This window comes from Lepus europaeus, unplaced genomic scaffold (genome assembly GCF_033115175.1).
Source record: "Lepus europaeus isolate LE1 unplaced genomic scaffold, mLepTim1.pri SCAFFOLD_37, whole genome shotgun sequence".
In the NCBI taxonomy this organism is placed as follows: domain Eukaryota; kingdom Metazoa; phylum Chordata; class Mammalia; order Lagomorpha; family Leporidae; genus Lepus; species Lepus europaeus.
Genome location: NW_026909243.1, coordinates 2,888,174 through 2,909,653, shown reverse-complemented (window position 1 = coordinate 2,909,653; position 21,480 = coordinate 2,888,174).

Genomic DNA, 21,480 nt, shown 5'->3' with positions numbered 1-21,480 from the left:
AACCAATTAATGTTTCCAAGCACAAAATTAAATGTTCCCTGAAAAAAAACATTGAAAAATATAAGTCCGCGGATAATATCAGAAACACACAAACACAGAGGCTGTAGCAATATTTCGAATTGAGTTAGCAAAAACACAACCAGATATTTCTGGTTTCATCCAGTCAAATTCGGACAAAATGGTGTGGAATTCATATGCAAAGGACCGAGAAAATCACAGTAAATATGGTTTTGGGGAAAAGCAAAGTCTTTCGTTAGGCAAGTGCATAAAATGTCATCTAGACAAACAGAAATATCATGTTTGTTTGCCGCAGTTCCTCTAGCTTCCTCCCTAGAATATACGAATATGTAGAGCTGGTGTCTCCCTGTGGAAACAACTAGTGTTTCTCAGCACAAAATTAAATGTTCGCTGATAAAAAACATTGAAAACAATAAAGTCCATCGATAATATCCAGAAAACACAAACACAGAGGCTTTCACCATATTTGGGATTCAATTATCCAAAGCAGAACTGGATATTTCCGGTTTCATCCCATCATATCCGGACAAACTGGTGTGGAATTCGTATGCAATGGACCAAGAAAATCACAGGAAAAATGGTTTTGGAGAAAAGCAATGTCTTTTGGTTAGGCAAGTGCATAAAATGTCATCTATACAAACAGAAATATCATGTTTGTTTGCCGCAGTTCCTCTAGGTTTTTCCCTAGAAAATACGAATGTGTAGAGCTGGTGTCCCCGTGATGAACCAATTAGTGTTTCAACGGTACAAAATTAAATGTTAACTTATGAAAACATTCAAAACAATAAAGCCCATTGATAATATCCAGTAAACTCAAACACAGAGGCTTTCACAATATTTCTGATTGAGTTAGCCAAAACACAACCAGATATTTCTGGTTTCATCCAGTCATATCCGGACAAAGTGGTGTGGAATTCATATGCAATGGACCGAGAAAATCACAGTAAAAGAGGTTTTGGAGAAAAGCAAAGTCTTTTGGTTAGGCAAGTGCATAAAATGTCATCTAGACAAACAGAAATATCATGTTTGTTTGCCGCAGTTCCTCTAGGTTTCTCCCTAGAAAATAAGAATGTGTAGAGCAAGTGTTCCCATGATGAACCAATTAGTGTTTCAATGGTACAAAATGAAATGTTCCCTGATAAAAACATTCAAAACAATAAGTCCATCGATAATATCCAGAAAACACAAACACAGAGGCTGTAGCAATATCTGGGATTCAGTTAGCCAAAAAAATCCGGATACTTCCGGTTTCATCCAGTCATATTCGGACAAACTGGTGTGGAATTTGTATGCAATGGAACGAGAAAATCACAGTAAATATGGTTTTGGAGAAAAGCAAAGTCTTTTCGTTAGGCAAGTGCATAAAATATGAAACATACAAAAAGAAATATCATGTTTGTTTGTCGCAGTTTCTCTATCATTCTCCCTAGAAAATACGAATGTGTAGAGCTGGTGTCTCCATGTGGAACCAATTAGTGATTCTAAGCACAAATTTAAATGTTCTCTGATAAAAAAACATACAAAACAATAAAGACCGTTGATAATATTAGGAATACACAAACACAGAGCATGTAGCTATATCTGGGATTGAGTTAGCCAAAATAAAACCGGATATTTCCAGTTTCATCCAGTCAATTCCAGACAAACTGTTGTGGAATTCGTATGCAAATGGTTTTGGAGAAAAGCCAAGTCTTTTCGTTAGGCAAGTGCATATATTATCATCTATACAAACAGAAATATCATGTTTGTTTACCACAGTTCCTCTAGCTTCCTCCCTAGAAAATACGAATGTGTAGAGCTGGTGTGCCCATGATGAATCCATTAGTGTTTCAATGCTACAAAATTAAATGATCCCTGATAAAAACATTCAAAACAATAAAGTCCATCGATAATATCCAGAAAACACAAACACAGAGGCTTTCACCATATTTGGGATTCAATTAGCCAAAGCAGAACCGGATATTTCCAGTTTCATCCCATCATATCCGGACAACTATGTGGAATTCGTATGCAATGGACCGAGAAAATCACGGGAAAAATGGTTTTGGAGAAAAGCAATGTCTTTTGGTTAGGCAAGTGCATAAAATGTCATCTATACAAACAGAAATATCATGTTTGTTTGCCGCAGTTCCTCTAGATTTTCCCTAGAAAATACGAATGTGTAGAGCAGGTGTCCCCGTGATGAACCAATTAGTGTTTCAACGGTACAAAATTAAATGTTAACTTATGAAAACATTCAAAACAATAAAGTCCATTGATAATATCCAGTAAACTCAAACACAGAGGCTTTCACAATATTTCTGATTGAGTTAGCCAAAACACAACCAGATATTTCTGGTTTCATCCAGTCATATCCGGACAAAGTGGTGTGGAATTCATATGCAATGGACCGAGAAAATCACAGTAAAAGAGGTTTTGGAGAAAAGCAAAGTCTTTTGGTTAGGCAAGTGCATAAAATGTCATCCAGACAAACAGAAATATCATGTTTGTTTGCCGCAGTTCCTCTAGGTTTCTCCCTAGAAAATAAGAATGTGTAGAGCAAGTGTTCCCATGATGAACCAATTAGTGTTTCAATGGTACAAAATGAAATGTTCCCTGATAAAAACATTCAAAACAATAAGTCCATCGATAATATCCAGAAAACACAAACACAGAGGCTGTAGCAATATCTGGGATTCAGTTAGCCAAAAAAATCCGGATACTTCCGGTTTCATCCAGTCATATTCGGACAAACTGGTGTGGAATTTGTATGCAATGGAACGAGAAAATCACAGTAAATATGGTTTTGGAGAAAAGCAAAGTCTTTTCGTTAGGCAAGTGCATAAAATATGAAACATACAAAAAGAAATATCATGTTTGTTTGTCGCAGTTTCTCTATCATTCTCCCTAGAAAATACGAATGTGTAGAGCTGGTGTCTCCATGTGGAACCAATTAGTGATTCTAAGCACAAATTTAAATGTTCTCTGATAAAAAAAACATACAAAACAATAAAGACCGTTGATAATATTAGGAATACACAAACACAGAGCATGTAGCTATATCTGGGATTGAGTTAGCCAAAATAAAACCGGATATTTCCAGTTTCATCCAGTCAATTCCAGACAAACTGTTGTGGAATTCGTATGCAAATGGTTTTGGAGAAAAGCCAAGTCTTTTCGTTAGGCAAGTGCATATATTATCATCTATACAAACAGAAATATCATGTTTGTTTACCACAGTTCCTCTAGCTTCCTCCCTAGAAAATACGAATGTGTAGAGCTGGTGTGCCCATGATGAATCCATTAGTGTTTCAATGCTACAAAATTAAATGTTCCCTGATAAAAACATTCAAAACAATAAAGTCCATCGATAATATCCAGAAAACACAAACACAGAGGCTTTCACCATATTTGGGATTCAATTAGCCAAAGCAGAACCGGATATTTCCAGTTTCATCCCATCATATCCGGACAACTATGTGGAATTCGTATGCAATGGACCGAGAAAATCACGGGAAAAATGGTTTTGGAGAAAAGCAATGTCTTTTGGTTAGGCAAGTGCATAAAATGTCATCTATACAAACAGAAATATCATGTTTGTTTGCCGCAGTTCCTCTAGATTTTCCCTAGAAAATACGAATGTGTAGAGCAGGTGTCCCCGTGATGAACCAATTAGTGTTTCAACGGTACAAAATTAAATGTTAACTTATGAAAACATTCAAAACAATAAAGTCCATTGATAATATCCAGTAAACTCAAACACAGAGGCTTTCACAATATTTCTGATTGAGTTAGCCAAAACACAACCAGATATTTCTGGTTTCATCCAGTCATATCCGGACAAAGTGGTGTGGAATTCATATGCAATGGACCGAGAAAATCACAGTAAAAGAGGTTTTGGAGAAAAGCAAAGTCTTTTGTTTAGGCAAGTGCATAAAATGTCATCCAGACAAACAGAAATATCATGTTTGTTTGCCGCAGTTCCTCTAGGTTTCTCCCTAGAAAATAAGAATGTGTAGAGCAAGTGTTCCCATGATGAACCAATTAGTGTTTCAATGGTACAAAATGAAATGTTCCCTGATAAAAACATTCAAAACAATAAGTCCATCGATAATATCCAGAAAACACAAACACAGAGGCTGTAGCAATATCTGGGATTCAGTTAGCCAAAAAAATCCGGATACTTCCGGTTTCATCCAGTCATATTCGGACAAACTGGTGTGGAATTTGTATGCAATGGAACGAGAAAATCACAGTAAATATGGTTTTTGAAAAAAGCAAAGTCTTTTCGTTAGGCAAGTGCATAAAATATGAAACATACAAAAAGAAATATCATGTTTGTTTGTCGCAGTTTCTCTATCATTCTCCCTAGAAAATACGAATGTGTAGAGCTGGTGTCTCCATGTGGAACCAATTAGTGATTCTAAGCACAAATTTAAATGTTCTCTGATAAAAAAACATACAAAACAATAAAGACCGTTGATAATATTAGGAATACACAAACACAGAGCATGTAGCTATATCTGGGATTGAGTTAGCCAAAATAAAACCGGATATTTCCAGTTTCATCCAGTCAATTCCAGACAAACTGTTGTGGAATTCGTATGCAAATGGTTTTGGAGAAAAGCCAAGTCTTTTCGTTAGGCAAGTGCATATATTATCATCTATACAAACAGAAATATCATGTTTGTTTACCACAGTTCCTCTAGCTTCCTCCCTAGAAAATACGAATGTGTAGAGCTGGTGTGCCCATGATGAATCCATTAGTGTTTCAATGCTACAAAATTAAATGTTCCCTGATAAAAACATTCAAAACAATAAAGTCCATCGATAATATCCAGAAAACACAAACACAGAGGCTTTCACAATATTTTGGTTTGAGTTAGCCAAAACACAACCGGATATTTCTGGTTTCATCCAGTCATATCCGGACAAACTGGTGTGGAATTCGTATGCAATGGACTGAGAAAATCAGAGTTAAACTGGTTTTGGAGAAAAGCAAGGTCTTTTCGTTAGGCAAGTGCATAAAATGTCATCTATACTATCAGAAATATCATGATTTTTTGCCGAATTTCCTCTAGCTTTCTACCTAGAAAATGATAATACGTGGAGCTGGTGTCTCCATGTGAAACCAATTACTTTATCCAAGCTCAAAATAAAATGTTTCCCGATAAAAAATATTCAAAACATTAAAGTCCATTGATAATATCCAGAAAACACAAACGCAGTGGCTTTCACAATATTTCGGATTGAGTTAACCAAAACACAACAGGATATTTCTGGTTTCATCCAGTCATATCCACACAAAGTCGTGTGAAATTCATATGCAATGGATCGAGAAAATACAGTACAAATGATTTTGGAGAAAACCAAAGTCTTTTCGTTAGGAAAGTGCGTAAAACGTCATCGATACAAACAGAAATATCATGCTTGATTGCCGGAGTTCCTCTAGATTTCTACCTAGAAAATACGAATATGTAGAGCTGGTGTCTCCATGTAGAAGCAATTACTGTATCCAAGCTCAAAATAAAATGTTCCCCAATAAAAAATTTCATAACAATAAAGTACATTGATGATATCCAGAAAACAGAAACACAGAGGCTTTCACAATATCTGGGATTGAGTTAGCCAAAACAAAACCGGATATTTCTGGTTTCATCCAGTCATATTCGGACAAACTGTTGTGGAATTCGGATGTAATGGACTGAGAAAATCAGAGTACAAATGGTTTTAGAGAAAAGCAATGTCTTTTCGTTAGGCAAGTGCATAAAATGTCATCTATACAAACAGAAATATCATGTTTGTTTGCCCCAGTGCCTCAAGCATTCTCCCTAGAAAATACAAATGTTTATAGCTGCTGTCCCCATGATGAACCAATTAGAGTTTCAACGGTACAAAATGAAATGTTCCCTGATAAAAACATTCAAAACAATAAAGTCCCTCGATAATATCCAGAAACCACAAACCCAGAAGATTTCACAATATTTCGGATTGAGTTAGCCAAAACACAACCGGATATTTCTGGTTTCATCCAGTCATATCCACACAAAGTCGTATGGAATTCGTATGCAATGGATCTAGAAAATCACCGTACAAATAGTTTTGGAGAAATACAAAGTCTTTTCATTAGGCAAGTGCATAAAACGTCATCGATACAAACAGAAATATCATGTTTGTTTGCCACAGTTCCTCTAGCTTTCTCCCTAGAAAATACGAATATGTAGACCAGGTGTCTCCATGTGGAAGCAATTACTGTATCAAAGCTCAAAATAAAATGTTCCCAGATAAAAAACTTAAAACAATAAAGTACATTGATGATATCCAGAAAACACAAACAGAGGCTGTAGCAATATCTGGGATTGAGTTAGCCACAACACAACCGGATATTTCCGGTTTCATCCAGTCGTATCCGGACAAACTGGTGTGGAATTCGTAAGCAATGGACCAAGAAAATCAGAATAAAAACGGTTATGGAGAAAAGCAAAGTCTTTTCATTAGGCAAGTGCAAAAAATGTCATCTATACAAACAGAAATATCATGTTTGTTTGCCGCAGTTCCTCTAGCTTTCTCCCTAGAGAATACGAATGTGTAGAGCAGGTGTCTCCATGTGGAAACAATTGCTGTATCGAAGCTCAAAACAAAATGTTTCCCGATAAAAAACATTCAAAACAATAAATTCCATTGACAATATCGAGAAAACACAAACACAGGGGCTGTAGTAATATCTGGGATTGAGTTAGCCAAAACAAAACCGGATATTTCTGGTTTCATCCAGTCATATCCAGACAAACTGGTGTGGAATTCGTATGCAATGGACCGAGAAAACCAAGTAAAAATGATTTTGGAGAATAGCAAAATCTTTTCGTTAGGCAAGTGCATAAAGTATCATCTACACAAACAGAAATATCACGTTTGTTTGCCACAGGGCCTCTAGTAGTCTCCCTAGAAAATAAGAACCTTTATAGCTGATGTACAGTTCCTCTAGCTTTCTCCCTAGAAAATACGAATGTGTAGAGCTGGTGTTCCCATGATGAACCAATTAGTGTTTCAACGGTACAAAATGAAATGTTCCCTGATAAAAACATTCAAAATAATAAGTCCCTCGATAGTATCCAGAAAACACAAACATAGAGGCTTTCACAATATTTTGGATTGAGTTAGCCAAAACACAACCGGATATTTCTGGTTTCATCCAGTCATATCCGGACAAAGTCATGTGGAATTCGTATGCAATGGACCGAGAAAATCACTGTACAAATGGTTTTGGAGAAAAGCAAAGTCTTTTTGTTAGGCAAGAGCATAAAATGCCATGTATATAAACAAAATTATCGTGTTTCTTTGCCGCATTTCCTCTAGCTTTCTCCCTAGAAATACGAATGTTCAGAGCTGGTGTCGCCATGATGGACCAATTAGTGTTTCAACGGTACAAAATGAAATGTTCCCTGATAAAAACATTCAAAACAATAAAGTTATCGATAATATCCAGAAAACACAAACACAGAGGTTTTCACAATATTTTGGTTTGAGTTAGCCAAAACACAACCGGATATTTCTGGTTTCATCCAGTCATATCCGGACAAAGTGGTGTGGAATTCGTACGCAATGGACCGAGAAAATCACAGTAAAAGAGGTTTTGGAGAAAAGCAAAGTCTTTTCGTTAGGCAAGTGCATAAAATGTCATCTAGACAAACAGAAATATGTTTGTTTGACGCAGTTCCTCTAGGTTTCTACCTAGAATATACGAATGTGTAGAACTGGTGTCTCCATGTGGAACCAATTAGTGATTCCAAGCACAAAATTAAATGTTCCTGGATAAAAAACATTCAAAATAATAAAGTCCGTGGATAATATCAGAAATACACAAACACAGAGGCTGTAGCAATATTTCGGATTGAGTTAGCCAAAACACAACCAGATATTTCTAGTTTCATCCAGTCATTTCCAGAGAAAGTGGTGTGGAATTCGTATGCAATGGACCGAGATAATCACAGTAAAAATGGTTTTGGAGAAAAGCAAAGTCTTTTCGTTAGGCAAGTGCATAAAATGCCATCTATACAAACAGAAATATCATGTTTGTTTGCCACAGTTCTTCTAGCTATATCCGTAGAAAATACCAATGTGTACAGCTGGTGTGTCAATGTGGAACCAATTAGTGTTTCCCAGCACAAAATTAAATGTTCCCTGAAAAAAAAACATTGAAAAATATAAAGTCCTTGGGCAATATCAGGAATACACAAACACAGAGGCTGTAGCAATATTTCAGATTGACTTAGCCAAAACACAAAGGGATATTTCTGGTTTCATCCAGTCATAGCTGGACAAAGTGGTTTGGAATTTGTATGCAATGGACCGAGAAAATCACAGTAAAAGAGGTTTTGGAGAAAAGCAAAGTCTTTTTGTTAGGCAAGTGCATAAAATGTCATCTAGACAAACAGAAATATCATGTTTGTTTGCCGCAGTTCCTCTAGCTTTCTCCCTAGAATATACGAATGTGTAGAGCTGGTGTTCCCATGATGAACCAATTAGTGTTCCAATGGTACAAAATGAAATGTTCCCTGATAAAAACATTCAAAACAATAAGTCCCTCGATAATATCCAGAAAACACAAACACAGAGGCTTTAACAATATTTCGGATTGAGTTAGCCAAAACACAACCGAATATTTCTGATTTCAACAAGTCATATCCGGACAAAGTGGTGTGGAATTTGTATGAAATGGATGGAGAAAATCATAGTAAAAACGGTTTTGGAGAAAAGCAAAGTCTTCTCATTAGGCAAGTGCATAAAATGTCATCGATACAAACAAAAATATCAGGTTTGTTTGCCGCAGTTCCTCTAGCTTTCTCCCTAGAAAATACGAATGTGTAGAGCTGGTGTCGCCATGTGGAACCAATTACTGTATCCAAGCTCAAAGTAAAATGCCCCCCGATTAAAAACATTCAAAACAATAAAGTCTGTTGATAATATCCAGAAAACACAAACACAGAGGCTGTAGCAATATCTGGGATTGAGTTAGCCAAAACAAAACCGGATATTTCTGGTTTCATCCAGTCATATCAGGACAAACTGGTGTGGAATTTATATGTAATGGACTGAGAAAATCACAGTAAAAATGCTTTTGGAGAAAAGCAAAGTCTTTTCGTTAGGCAAGTGCATAAAATGTCATCTATACAAACAAAAATATCATGTTTGTTTGCCGCAGTTCCTCTAGCATTCTCCCTAGAAATACAAATGTGTAGAGCTGGCGTCCCCATGATGAACCAATTAGTGTTTAACGGTACAAAATGAAATGTTCCCTAATAAAAAATTCAAAACAATTAAGTCCATCGATAATATCCAGAATACAAAAACACAGAGGCTTTCACAATATTTTGGATTGAGATAGCCAAAACACTACTGGATATTTCTGGTTTCATCCAGTCATATCCGGAGAAGGTTGTGTGGAATTCGTACGCAATGGGCTGAGAAAATCAGATTACAAATTGTTTTGGAGAAAAGCAATGTCTTTTCATTAGGTAAGTGCATAAAATGTCATCTATACAAACAAATATCACTTTGGTTTGACGCAGTTCTTCTAGCTTTCTCCCTAGAAAATACGAATGTGTAGAGCTGGTCTCCTTGTGGAAAAAATTAGTGATTCCAAGCAAAAAATTAAATGTTCCCTGATAAAAAGCATTCAAAACAATAAAGTCTGAGGCTGCAGCAATATCTGGGATGGGGTTAGCTAAAACACAACCGGATATTTCCGGTTTCCTCCAGTCATATCCGGAGAAACTGGTTTGGAACTCGTATGCAATGGACCGAGAAAATCACAGTACAAATGGTTTTGGAGAAAAGCAAAGTCTTTTCCTTCGGCAAGTGCATAAAATGTCATCTATACAAACAGAAATATCATGTTTGTTTGCCTCAATTCCTCTAGCTTTCTCCCTAGATAATATGAATGTGTAGAGGTGGTGTTAACATGAAGAACCAATTAGTGTTTCACCGGTACAAAATTAAATGTTCCCTGATAAAAACATTCAAAACAATAAAGTGCATCGATAATATCCTGAAAACACAAATACAGAGGCTTTCACAATATTTCGGATTGAGTTAGAGAAAACACAACCGGATATTTCTGGTTTCATACAGTCATATCCATACAAAGTGTTGTGGAATTCGTATGCAATGGAACGAGAAAATCACAGTACAAATGGTTTTGTAGAAAAGCAAACTCTTTTCATTAGGGAAGTGCATGAAATGTCATCTATAAAAACAGAAATATCATGTTTGTTTGCTGCAGTTCCTCTAGCTTTCTACCTAGAAAATACAAATATGTAGGGCTGGTGTCTCCATGTGGAACCAATTACTGTTTCCAAGCTCAAAATAAAATGTTCCTGGATAAAAATCTTTCAAAACAATAAAGTCCATTGATGATATCCAGAAAACACAAACACAGAGGCTTTCACAATATCTGGGATTGAGTTAGCCAAAACACAACCAGATATTTCTGGTTTCATCCAGTCATACCCGGACAAACTGGTGTGGAATTCGCATGCAATGGGCTGAGACAATCAGAATGAAAATGGTTTTGAGAAAAGACAAGTCTTTTTGTTAGGTAAGTGCATAAAATGTAATCTATATTAACAGAAATATCATGTTTTTTGCCGCAGTTCCTCTAGCTTTCTCCCTAGAAAATACGAATGTGTAGAGCTGGTGTCCCCATAATGAACCAGTTAGTGTTTCCAAGCTCAAAATAAAATGTTCCCTGATAAAAACATTCAAAACAATAAAGTCCTTCGATAATATCCAGAAAACACAAACACAGAGGTTTTCATATTATTTCGGTTTGTGTTAGACAAAACACAACCGGATATTTCTGGTTTCATCCAGTCATATCCGGACAAACTAGTGTGAGAATTCATATGCAATGGACTGAGAAAATCACAGTACAAATGGTTTTGGAGAAAAGCAGTCTTTTCGATAGGAAAGTGCATAAAATGTCATCTATACAAACAGAAATATCATGTTTGTTTGCCGCAGTTCCTCTAGCTTTCTACCTAGAAAATTATAATACGTAGAGCTGGTGTCCCCATGAAGATCCTATTACTGTATCCAAGCTCAAAATAAAATATTCTCTGATAAAAAAACTTTCAAAACAATAAAGTCCATCGATAATATCCAGAAAACACAAACACAGAGGCTGTAGCAATATTTCAGATTGAGTTAGCCAAAACACAACCGGATATTTCTGGTTTTATACAGTCATATCCGGACAAAGTGGTGTGGATTTCGTTTGTAATGGACAGAGAAAATCACAGTAAAAATGGTTTGGAGAAAAGCAAAGCCTTTTCGTTAGGCACGTGCATAAAATGTCATCAATACAAACAGCAATATCATGTTTGTTTGCCACATTCCTCGAGCTTTCTCCCTAGAAAATACGAATGTGTAGAGCTGGTGTCTCCATGTGGAACCAAATAGTGTTTTCAAGCACAAAATTAAATGTTCCCTGAAAAAAAACATTCAAAACAATAAAGTCCATTGATAATATCCAGAAAACACAAACACAGAGGCTTTCACAATATTTCGGATAGAGTTATCCAAAACACAACCGGATATTTCTGATTTCATCCAGTCATATCCGGACAAACTTGTGTGGAATTCGTATGCAATGGACCGAGAAAATCACAGTAGAAATGGTTTTGGAGAAAAGCAAAGTCTTTTCGTTAGGCAAGTGCATAAAATCTAATCGATATAAACAGAAAATATCATGTTTGTTTCCCGCAGTTCCTGGAGCTTTCTCACTAAAAACTAGGAATGTGTAGAGCTGGTGTCCCCATGATGAACCAATTAGTGTTTCAACGGTACAAAAGTAAATGTTCCCTGATAAAAACATTCAAAACAATAAAGCTCATTGTTAATATACAGAAAACACAAACACGGAGGCTTTCACAATATTTCGGATTGAGTTAGCCAAAACACAACCAGATATTTCTGGTTTCATCCAGGCATATCCGGACAAAGTGGTGTGGAATTCGTATGCAATGGACTGAGAAAATCACAGTAAAAATGGTTTTGGAGAACAGCAAAGTCTTTTCTTTAGGCAGTGCATAAAACGTCATCGATACAAACAGAAATATCATGTTTGTTTGCCATAGATCCTCTAGCTTTCTCCCTAGAAAATACGAATATATAGAGCTTGTGTCTCCATGTGGAAACAATTACTGTACCCAAGCTCAAAATTAAATGTTCCCTGATAAAAAACATTCAAAAAAATAAAGTCCATCGATAATATCCAAAAAACACAAACACAGAGGCATTCACAATATTTCGGATTGAGTTAGCCAAAACACAACCAGATATTTCCGGTTTCATCCAGTCATATCCGGACAAACAGGTGTGGAATTCATATGCAATGGACCGGGAAAAGGATAGTAAAAATGGTTTTGGAGAAAAGCTAAGTCTTTTCGTTTGGCAAGTGCATAAAACATCCTCGATACAAACAGAAATATCATGTTTGTTTGACACAGTCCCTCTAGATTTCTCCCTAGAAAATACGAATGTGTAGAGCTGGGGTCCTCATGATGAACCAATTAGTGTTTCTATGGTACAAAAATAAATGTTCCCTGATAAAATATTCAAAACAAGAAAGTGCATCGATAATATCCAGAAAACACAAACACAGAGGCTTTCACAATATTTCGGACTGAGTTAGCCAAAACCCAACCGGATATTTCTGGTTTCATCCAGTCATATCCGGTCAAAGTGGTGTGGAATTCGTATGCATATATTGAGAATATCACAGTAAAAATGGTTTTGGAGAAAAGCAAAGTCTTTTCGTTAGGCAGTGCATAAAACGTCATCGATTCAAACAGAAATATAATGTTTGTTTGCCACAGATCCTCTAGCTTTCTCCCTAGAAAATACAAATATGCAGAGCTTGTGTCTCCATGTGGAAACAATTACTGTATCCAAGCTCAAAATTAAATGTTCCCTGATAAAAAACATTCCAAACAATAAAGTCTGTGGATAATATCAGGGGTACACAAACATAGAGGCTGTAGCCATATGTGGGATTGAGTTAGCCAAAACACAACCGGATATTTCTGGTTTCATCCGGTGATAACCAGACAAACTGGTATGGAATTCATATTCTATGGACCGAGAAAATCACAGTAAAATGGTTTTGGAGAAAAGCAAAGTCTTTTCATTAGGCAATTGCATAAAATGTCATCCTCACAAACATAAATATCATGTTTGTTTGCCGCAGTTCCTCTAGCTTTCTCCCTAGAAAATACAAATGCGTAGAGCTGGTGTCCTCATAAGGAACCAATTAATCTTTCTACGGTACAAAAATAAATGTTCCTTGTTAAAAACATTCAAAACAATGAAGTCCATCGATAATATCCGGAAAACACAAACACAGAGGCTGTAGCAATATTTCGTATTGTGTTAGGCAAAACACAACCGGATATTTCTGGTTTCATCCAGTCATATCTGGACAAAGTCGTGTGGAATTCGTATGCAATGGACCAAGAAAATCACAGTACAAATGGTTGGAGATTTTCTTTCTACCAACAAGTTTAAAACATATGATACACAGATTCAGGTCACACAAATTAAAATCTATCTTTGATTGATTTTAGCAGCTTAAATTTATGGACAATCTTATCTATAAGCCATTTAAAATAAAACTCTTAATAAAATTTCCTATGTGGACATACAATATGTACACACATATAACATAGCATAATAGACCAATATAGCAATTTTAATAATAGCTTTTAAAATCTTTAACTCTTTTTGTAGATTGCCAATTGATTTGAATTGCTTTTTGTTTTAGATTACGTAAACACATTGCTTTAACAGATCATCAGAGTTTACTTCTATGTCAAAGAGAAATTGAGCTTCCTGTGATCTTTTGCTGTGAGGTTTCCTTCCTTTACCTTCTTTCATATTGGTGACCATGTTTCTGTGTTTCTGTGTGTAACACATCTTTAAGCATCTTTTGCAGGGCAGGATGAGTGGCAACAAATTCTTTCAGTTTCTGTTTGCTATGAAAAGTCTTAATTTCACCTTCATTCACAAATGAGAGCTTTGCAGGATATAATATTCTGGGCTGGCAGTTTTTCTCTCTTAGTACCTGGGCTATATCTCGCCATTCCCTTCTAGCTTGTAGGGTTTCTGAAGAGAAGTCAGCTGTGAGTCTAATTGGAGATCCTCTAAGAGTAATCTGACGTTTCTCTCTTGCACCTTTTAGAATCTTTTCTTTATGGTTCACTGTGGTGAGTTTGATTACAATGTGTCGTGGTGAGGATTTCTTTTGGTCATGTTTATTAGGGGTTCTATAAGCTTCCTGTACTAAGATGCCTCTGTCCTTCTCCAAAACTGGGAAATTTTCTGCTAGTATCTCACTGAAAATGCCTTCTAATCCTTTCTTTCTCTCCATGCCTTCAGGAACTCCTGGAACCCGAATATTAGGTTTTTTAATAGTATCTTGTAGATTCCCGACAATATTCTTTATAAACTTGTTGGTAGAAAGAAACTAAAAACATTTTATATGGTTGTGCTTAAGTTTACTGGTTAAACAAACTACACCATGTTCGATATTTAAGAGGTGTTTTCAAATACATGATTCTTAAAATTTATAGAAGGCATTGGACCTTCTGGTCAATGTTTTCTTAAGTTGTTATCTAATGGTTGAAACGGTTTGCTAAGTATTCATGTAATATTGCTATTGTCAGCAAGCGATCTAGGACTTGCTCCCTCATTTCTCTATTCTAAGCCCAACTTATTCTTTCATTTCTCTATTCTCTTCAAGGTAGGAAACTAATTCTATTATGAAGGAATCTGTAGGACACACAATTTAATCTTTAGACCTTATAAAAGAGATGGCTAACATTTTTCTGTAATAGCATAGCCAAAATAAGAACTTAAATAATAATCTCATAGCTAGATTAACGTCGCCATCAGCGAAGTATACAGTAAGTAGAAAAAAACCTCCCTTTCAGACCAAAGGGAAAGAAAGTTTTAAAGTGAGAATATAATTTTCCTCATGGGCATTGTCTACCTTAGAAAAACTACTACAGAACATGCCTGTGACTATAGACTTATAGTTCAGGCCACCAAAGATTAGAGATGGGATAAGGGCACTCCCTTGACTTGCATCCTCTGGTCTGCTTTAACACAAACAAGGAGGAAAAGAAAGCTAGGCATCAGAAGCAATGGGTGGCAGGCCTATTAATGGCTGATCTGTGCAGTGATATGCCCTCAAGGAGAGCCAACAGGCCAGTCCACTGTAGTGGCTTTCAATGTGGTAAGCCTGGGCTTCAGCAGAAGTCAGCTTGTGAAGAGCCCTGGCAGCTCTGCCAAGAGTTGGATCACTGGAAATGGACCTGCCCTGGAATCGAAGGATGCCCAGGTCAGAGCCACAGATCTTATTGGCCCTAAGCTGAAAAGCCCTTCACTCAGCCCAACTTCCAAAGTGACCACTGCAGCTGAGGGGATGGTCAAGTAGGGTCAGCAACATTGCAGGCAGAACTGTAAATTTCTTGTTAGAGATGCCACCTGCCTTTACCTGGCCAGCTCTCCTCCCAGGCCAGCCAAGTAATGAAAGTCAACAGAGTGCCTTCCCCTAGGAGGTTCACACCTCCCTTAGGATATACCCCATGTGAAGAGATAGATAGGTCTGTGCCTCTTAACTTACAAGGCCTAAAGCCCAACAGATTATTATCAAGCCCCTTCTATCAGGTTCTATTTGCCTCTCAATCAGAAAAATTACTTGTAGCTTAGACAGCACCTTTCTTAGCTCCTCTAATAATGACTCTGTCCTTTGTTCTAGACCCTGTCTAGCACACTTGGGCCTCATTCCTTTGTAATCATAACCTCTACTCTATCACCAATGGCTCTGCTCCCAACCTGTGTGTACTGATGGTCCTCTTCCCCACTTCATGCTGTATAATGGTTCAAACCTGGTAAATGCCACTCTTAGGATCATTGGTTACTATCCTCACTCTATCTTTTATGACCTTGTCTAAATATGAATAAAGTTGGCAAACTTGGAAGGCTTCCATAGCCTTGACAACTCATGAAGACAGCCTAGGGTAGTTACTGGCGCCATAAACTAGAATGTCAATTTGTTGGGTCAACAAAAAGAGCCACTGTGCACTTGCTCCTCATGTGGGATCTCTGTCCTTAATGTGCTGTACATTGTGATTTAATGCTATAACTAGTACTCAAACAGTATGTTTCACTTTGTGTTTCTATGTGGGTGCAAACTGTTGAAATCTTTATACTAAATTGATCTTCTGTATATAAAGAGAATTGAAAATGAATCTTGAGGTGAATGGAAGGGGAGAGGGAGTGGGAGAGGGGAGAGTTGTGGGTGGGAGGGAAGTTATGGGAGAGGAAAGCCATTGTAATCCATAAGCTGTACACTGGAAATTTATATTCATTAAATAAAAGTTAAAAAAAATAAAGTAAAATAAAATTATGATAGAAAAAAAAGACAAATGGTTTTGGAGAAAAGCAAACTCTTTTCATTAGGCAAGTGCATAAAATGTCATCTATACAAACAGAAATATCATGTTTCTTGCCACAGTTCCTCTAGCTTTCTCCGTAGAAAATACGAATATGTAGCGCTGGTGTCTCCATGTGGAACGAATTACTGTAACCAAGCTCAAAATAAAATGTTACCCGATAAAAAACATTCAAAATAATAAAGTACATTGATAATGTCCAGAAAAAACAAACACAAAGGCTGTAGCTATATCCGGGATTGAGTTAGCCAAAAAAAAAAAAAAAAAAAAAAAAACGGATATTTCCGGTTCCATCCAGTCATATACGGACAAACTGGTGTGGAATTCGTATGCAATGGACCGAGAAAATCACAGTAAAAACGCTTTTGGAGAAAAGTAAAGTCTTTTCGTTAGGCAAGTGCATAAAATGTCATCGATACAAACAGAAATATCATGTTTGTTTGCCGCAGTTCCTCTAGCATTCTCCTTAGAAAATACGAATGTGTAGAGCTGTTGTCACCATGATGAACACATTAGTGTTTCAACGGTACAAAATTAAATGTTCCCTAATAAGTCCATCGATAATATCCGGAAAACACAAACACAGTGGCTTTCACAATGTTTCAGATTGAGTTAGCCAAAACAAAACCGGATATTTCCGGTTTCATCCAATCATATCCGGACAAACTGGTGTGGAATTCGTATGCAATGGACTGAGAAAATCACAGTACAAATGGTTTCGGAGAAAAGCAAAGTCTTTTCGTTAGGCAAGTAGATAAAATGACATCTATACAAACAGAAATATCATGTTTGTTTGTCGCAGTTCCTCTAGCTTTCTCCCTAGAAAATACAAATATGTAGAGCTGGTGTCTCCATGTGGAACCAATTAGTGTTTCCAAACACAAAATTAAATGTTCCCTGATAAAAAACATTCAAAACCATAAAGTCCATGTATAATATCAGGAATACACAAACACAGATGCTGTAGTAATATCTGGGATTGAGTTAGCCAAAACAAAACCGGATATTTCAAGTTTCATCCAGTCATATCCAGAAAAACTCGTTTGGAATTCATATGCAATGGACCGAGAAAATCACAGTAAATATGGTTTTGGAGAAAAGCTAAGTCTTTTCATTAGGGAACTGCATAAAACGTCATGTACACAAACATAAATATCATGTTTGTTTGCCACAGTTCCTCTAGCTTTCTCCCTGGAAAATACAAATGTATAGAGCTGGTGTCCTCATGATGAACCAATTAGTGTTTCAACGGTGCAAAAATAAATGTTCCCTGATAAAAATATTCAAAACAATTAGTCCATTGATAATATCCGGAAAACACAAACACAGAGGCTTTAGCAATATTACAGATTGAGTTAGCCAAAACACAACCAGATATTTCTGGTTTCATCCAGTCATATCCGGACAAACTGGTGTGGAATTCGTATGCAATGGACTGAGAAAATCACAGTAAAAATGGTTTTGGAGAAAAGCAAGGTCTTTTCGTTAGGAAGTGCATAAAACGTCATCGATACAAACAGAAATATAATGTTTGTTTGCCACAGATCCTCTAGCTTTCTCCCTAGAAAATATGAATATGTACAGCTTGTTTCTCCATGTGGGAACAATTACTGTATCCAAGCTCAAAATTAAATATTCCCTTAAAAAAAAACATTCAACAAAATAAAGTCCGTGGATAATATCAGGAATTCATAACACAGAGGCTTTCACAATATTTTGGATCGAGTTAGCCAAAACACACCCTGATATTTCTGGTGTCATCCAATAATCTCCGGACAAAGTGGTGTGGAATTCGTATGCAATGGACCGAGAAAATCAAAGTAAAAATGGTTTTGGAGAAAAGCAAAGTCTTTTGCTTCTGCCAGTGCATAAAATGCCATGTATACAAACAGAAATATCATCTTTGATTGCCGCAGATCCTCTGGGTTTCTCCTTAGAAAATACAAATGTGTAGAGCTGGTGTCTCCATGTGGAGTCAACTAGTGTTCCCAGAACAAAAGTAAATATTCGCTGATAAAAAACATTTAAATTTAATAAAGTCTGTCTATAATATCCGGAAAGCATTAACACTGAGCCTGTAGCAATATCTGGTATATAGTTAGCCAAAACACAACCGTATATTTCTGGTTTCATCCAGGCACATCTGGACAAAGTGGTGTGGAATGCAATGGACCGAGGAAATCACAGTAAAAATGGTTTTGGAGAAAAGCAAAGTCTTTTCTTAAGGCAAGTGTATAAATTGTCATCTATTCAAACAGAAATGTAATGATTGTTTGCCGCAGTTCATCTTGCTTTCACCCTAGAAAATATGAATGTGTAGAGCTGGTGTCTCCACATGGAACCAATTAGTGTTTCTACGGTACAAAATTATATGTTCCCTGAAAAAACATTCAAAACAATAAAGTCCGTTGATAATATCCGGAAAACACAAACACAGAGGCTTTCACAATATTTTGCATTGAGTTAGCCAAAACACAATGGTATATTTGTGGTTTCATCCAGTCATATCCGGTCAAAGTGGTGTGGAATTCATATGCAATGGACCAGACTGATAAAGTCACAGTAAAAATGCTTTTGGAGAAAAGCAAAATCTTTTCGTTAGGCAACTACATAAATGTCATCTATAAAAAAAGAAATATTATGTTTTTTTTTTCCGCAGTTCCTCTAGCTTTCTCCCTAGAAAAAACGAATGTGTAGAGCTGGTGTCTCCATGTGGAATCAACTAGTGTTTCCTAGCACAAAATTAAATGTTCCCTGATAAAAAACATTCAAAACAATAAAGTCTGTCGATATTATCTGGAAAACAGAAACACAGAGGCTGCAGCAATATCTGGAATTGAGTTACCCAAAACATAACCGGATATTTCTGGTTTCATCCAGGCATATCCAGGCAAAGTGGGGTGGAATTCGTATACAATGGACAGAAAAATCACAGTAAATATGGTTTTAAAGAAAAGCAAAGTCTTTCCTTTAGGCAAGTGCATAAAATGTCATCTATACAAACAAAAATATCATGTTTGTTTGCCGCATTTCCTCTAGCTTTCTACCTAGAAAATACGAATGTGTAGAGCTGGTGTCTGCATGTGGAAGCAATTAGATTTTCTACAGTAAAAAATTAAATGTTCCATGATAAAAATATTTCAGAACAATAAATCTATTGATAATATCCAGATAACACAAACAAAGAGGCTTTCACAGTATTTTGGATTGAGTTACCCTAAATACAACCATATATTTCTGGTTACATCCAGTCATATCCTGACAAAGTGGTGTGGAATTCGTATGGAATGGACAGAAAAATCACAGTAAAATGATTTTGGAGAAAAGCAAAGACTTTTTGTTAGGCAAATGCATAAAATGTCATCTATTCAAACATAAATATCATGTTTGTTTGCCGCAGTTCCTCTAGCTTTCTCCCTAGAATATACGAATGTGTAGAGCTGGTGTCCCCATGATGAACCAATTAGTGTTTCAACGGTACGAAATTAAATGTTCCCTGGTAAAAATATTCAAAACAATAAAGTCCATCAATGATATCCAGAAAACACAAACACAGAAGCTTTCACAATATTTCGGATTGAGTTAGCCAAAACACAACCAGATATTTCTGGTTTCATCCAGTCATATCCAGACAAAGTAGTAAGGAATTCGTATGCAATGCACCGAGCAAATCAGAGTAAAAATGGTTTTGGAGAAAAGCAAAGTCTTTTCGTTAAGCAAGTGCTTAAAATATCATCTATACAAAGAGAAATATCATGTTGTTTGCTGAATTTCCTCTACCTTTCTCCCTAGAAAATATGAAATTGTAGAGCTGGTGTTTGCATGTGGAAGCAATTAGTGTTTCTACGGTATAAAATGAAATGTTCCCTGATAAAAACACGCAAAAGAATAAAGTCCACCGATAATATCCAGAAAACACAAACAGAGAGGCTGTCGAAATATCTGGGATTGAGTTAGCTAAAACACAACCGGATATTTGTGGTTTCATCCAATCTTATCCGGACATAGTCGGGTGGAATTCGTATGCAATGCACCGAGAACATCACAGTAAAATGGTTTTGGAGAAAAGCAAATTCTTTAGTTAGGCAAGTGCATAAAATGTCATCTATACAAACAGAAATATCATGTTTGTTTACCGCAGTTCCTCTAGCTGTCTCCCTAGAAAATATGAATGAGTAGAGCTGGTGTCTCCATGTGGACCAATTAGTGTTTCCACGGTACAAAATTAAATATTCCATGTTAAAATATATTGAAAACAATAAAGTCCATCGATAATATCCAGAAAACACAAACACAGAGGATTTCACAATATTTCAGATTGAGTTAGCAAAAACAAAACCAGATATTTCTGGTTTCATCCAGTCATATCGAGACAAAGTGGTGTGGAATTTGTATGAATTAGACCGAGAAAATAAGAGTAAAAATGGGTTTGGAGAAAAGCAAAGTCTTTTATTTAGGCAAGTGCATAAAATGTCATCTATACAAACAGAATTATCATGATTGTTTGCTGCAGTTCCTCTAGCTTTCTTCCTAGAAAATACAAATGTGTAGAGTTGTTGTCTGCATGTGGTACCAATTAGTGTATCTATGGTAGAAAAATAAATGTTATCTTATAAAAACATTCAAAATAATAAAGTACATTGATAATATCCGGAAAACACAAACACAGAGGTGTCACAATATCTGGGATTTAGTTAGCCAAAACACAACCAGATATTTCTGGTTTCATCTAGTCATATGCGGACAAATTGGGGTAGAATTCATAGACAATGCACAGAGAAAATCACAGTAAAAATGGTTTTGGAGAAAAGCAAAGTCTTTTCGTTAGGCAAGTGCATAAAATGTCATCGATACAAACAGAAATATCATGTTTGTTTTCCGCAGTTCCTCTAGCTTTCTCCCTAGAAAATACGAATGTGTAGAGCTGGTATATCCATGTGGAGTCAATTAGTGTTTCCCAGCACAA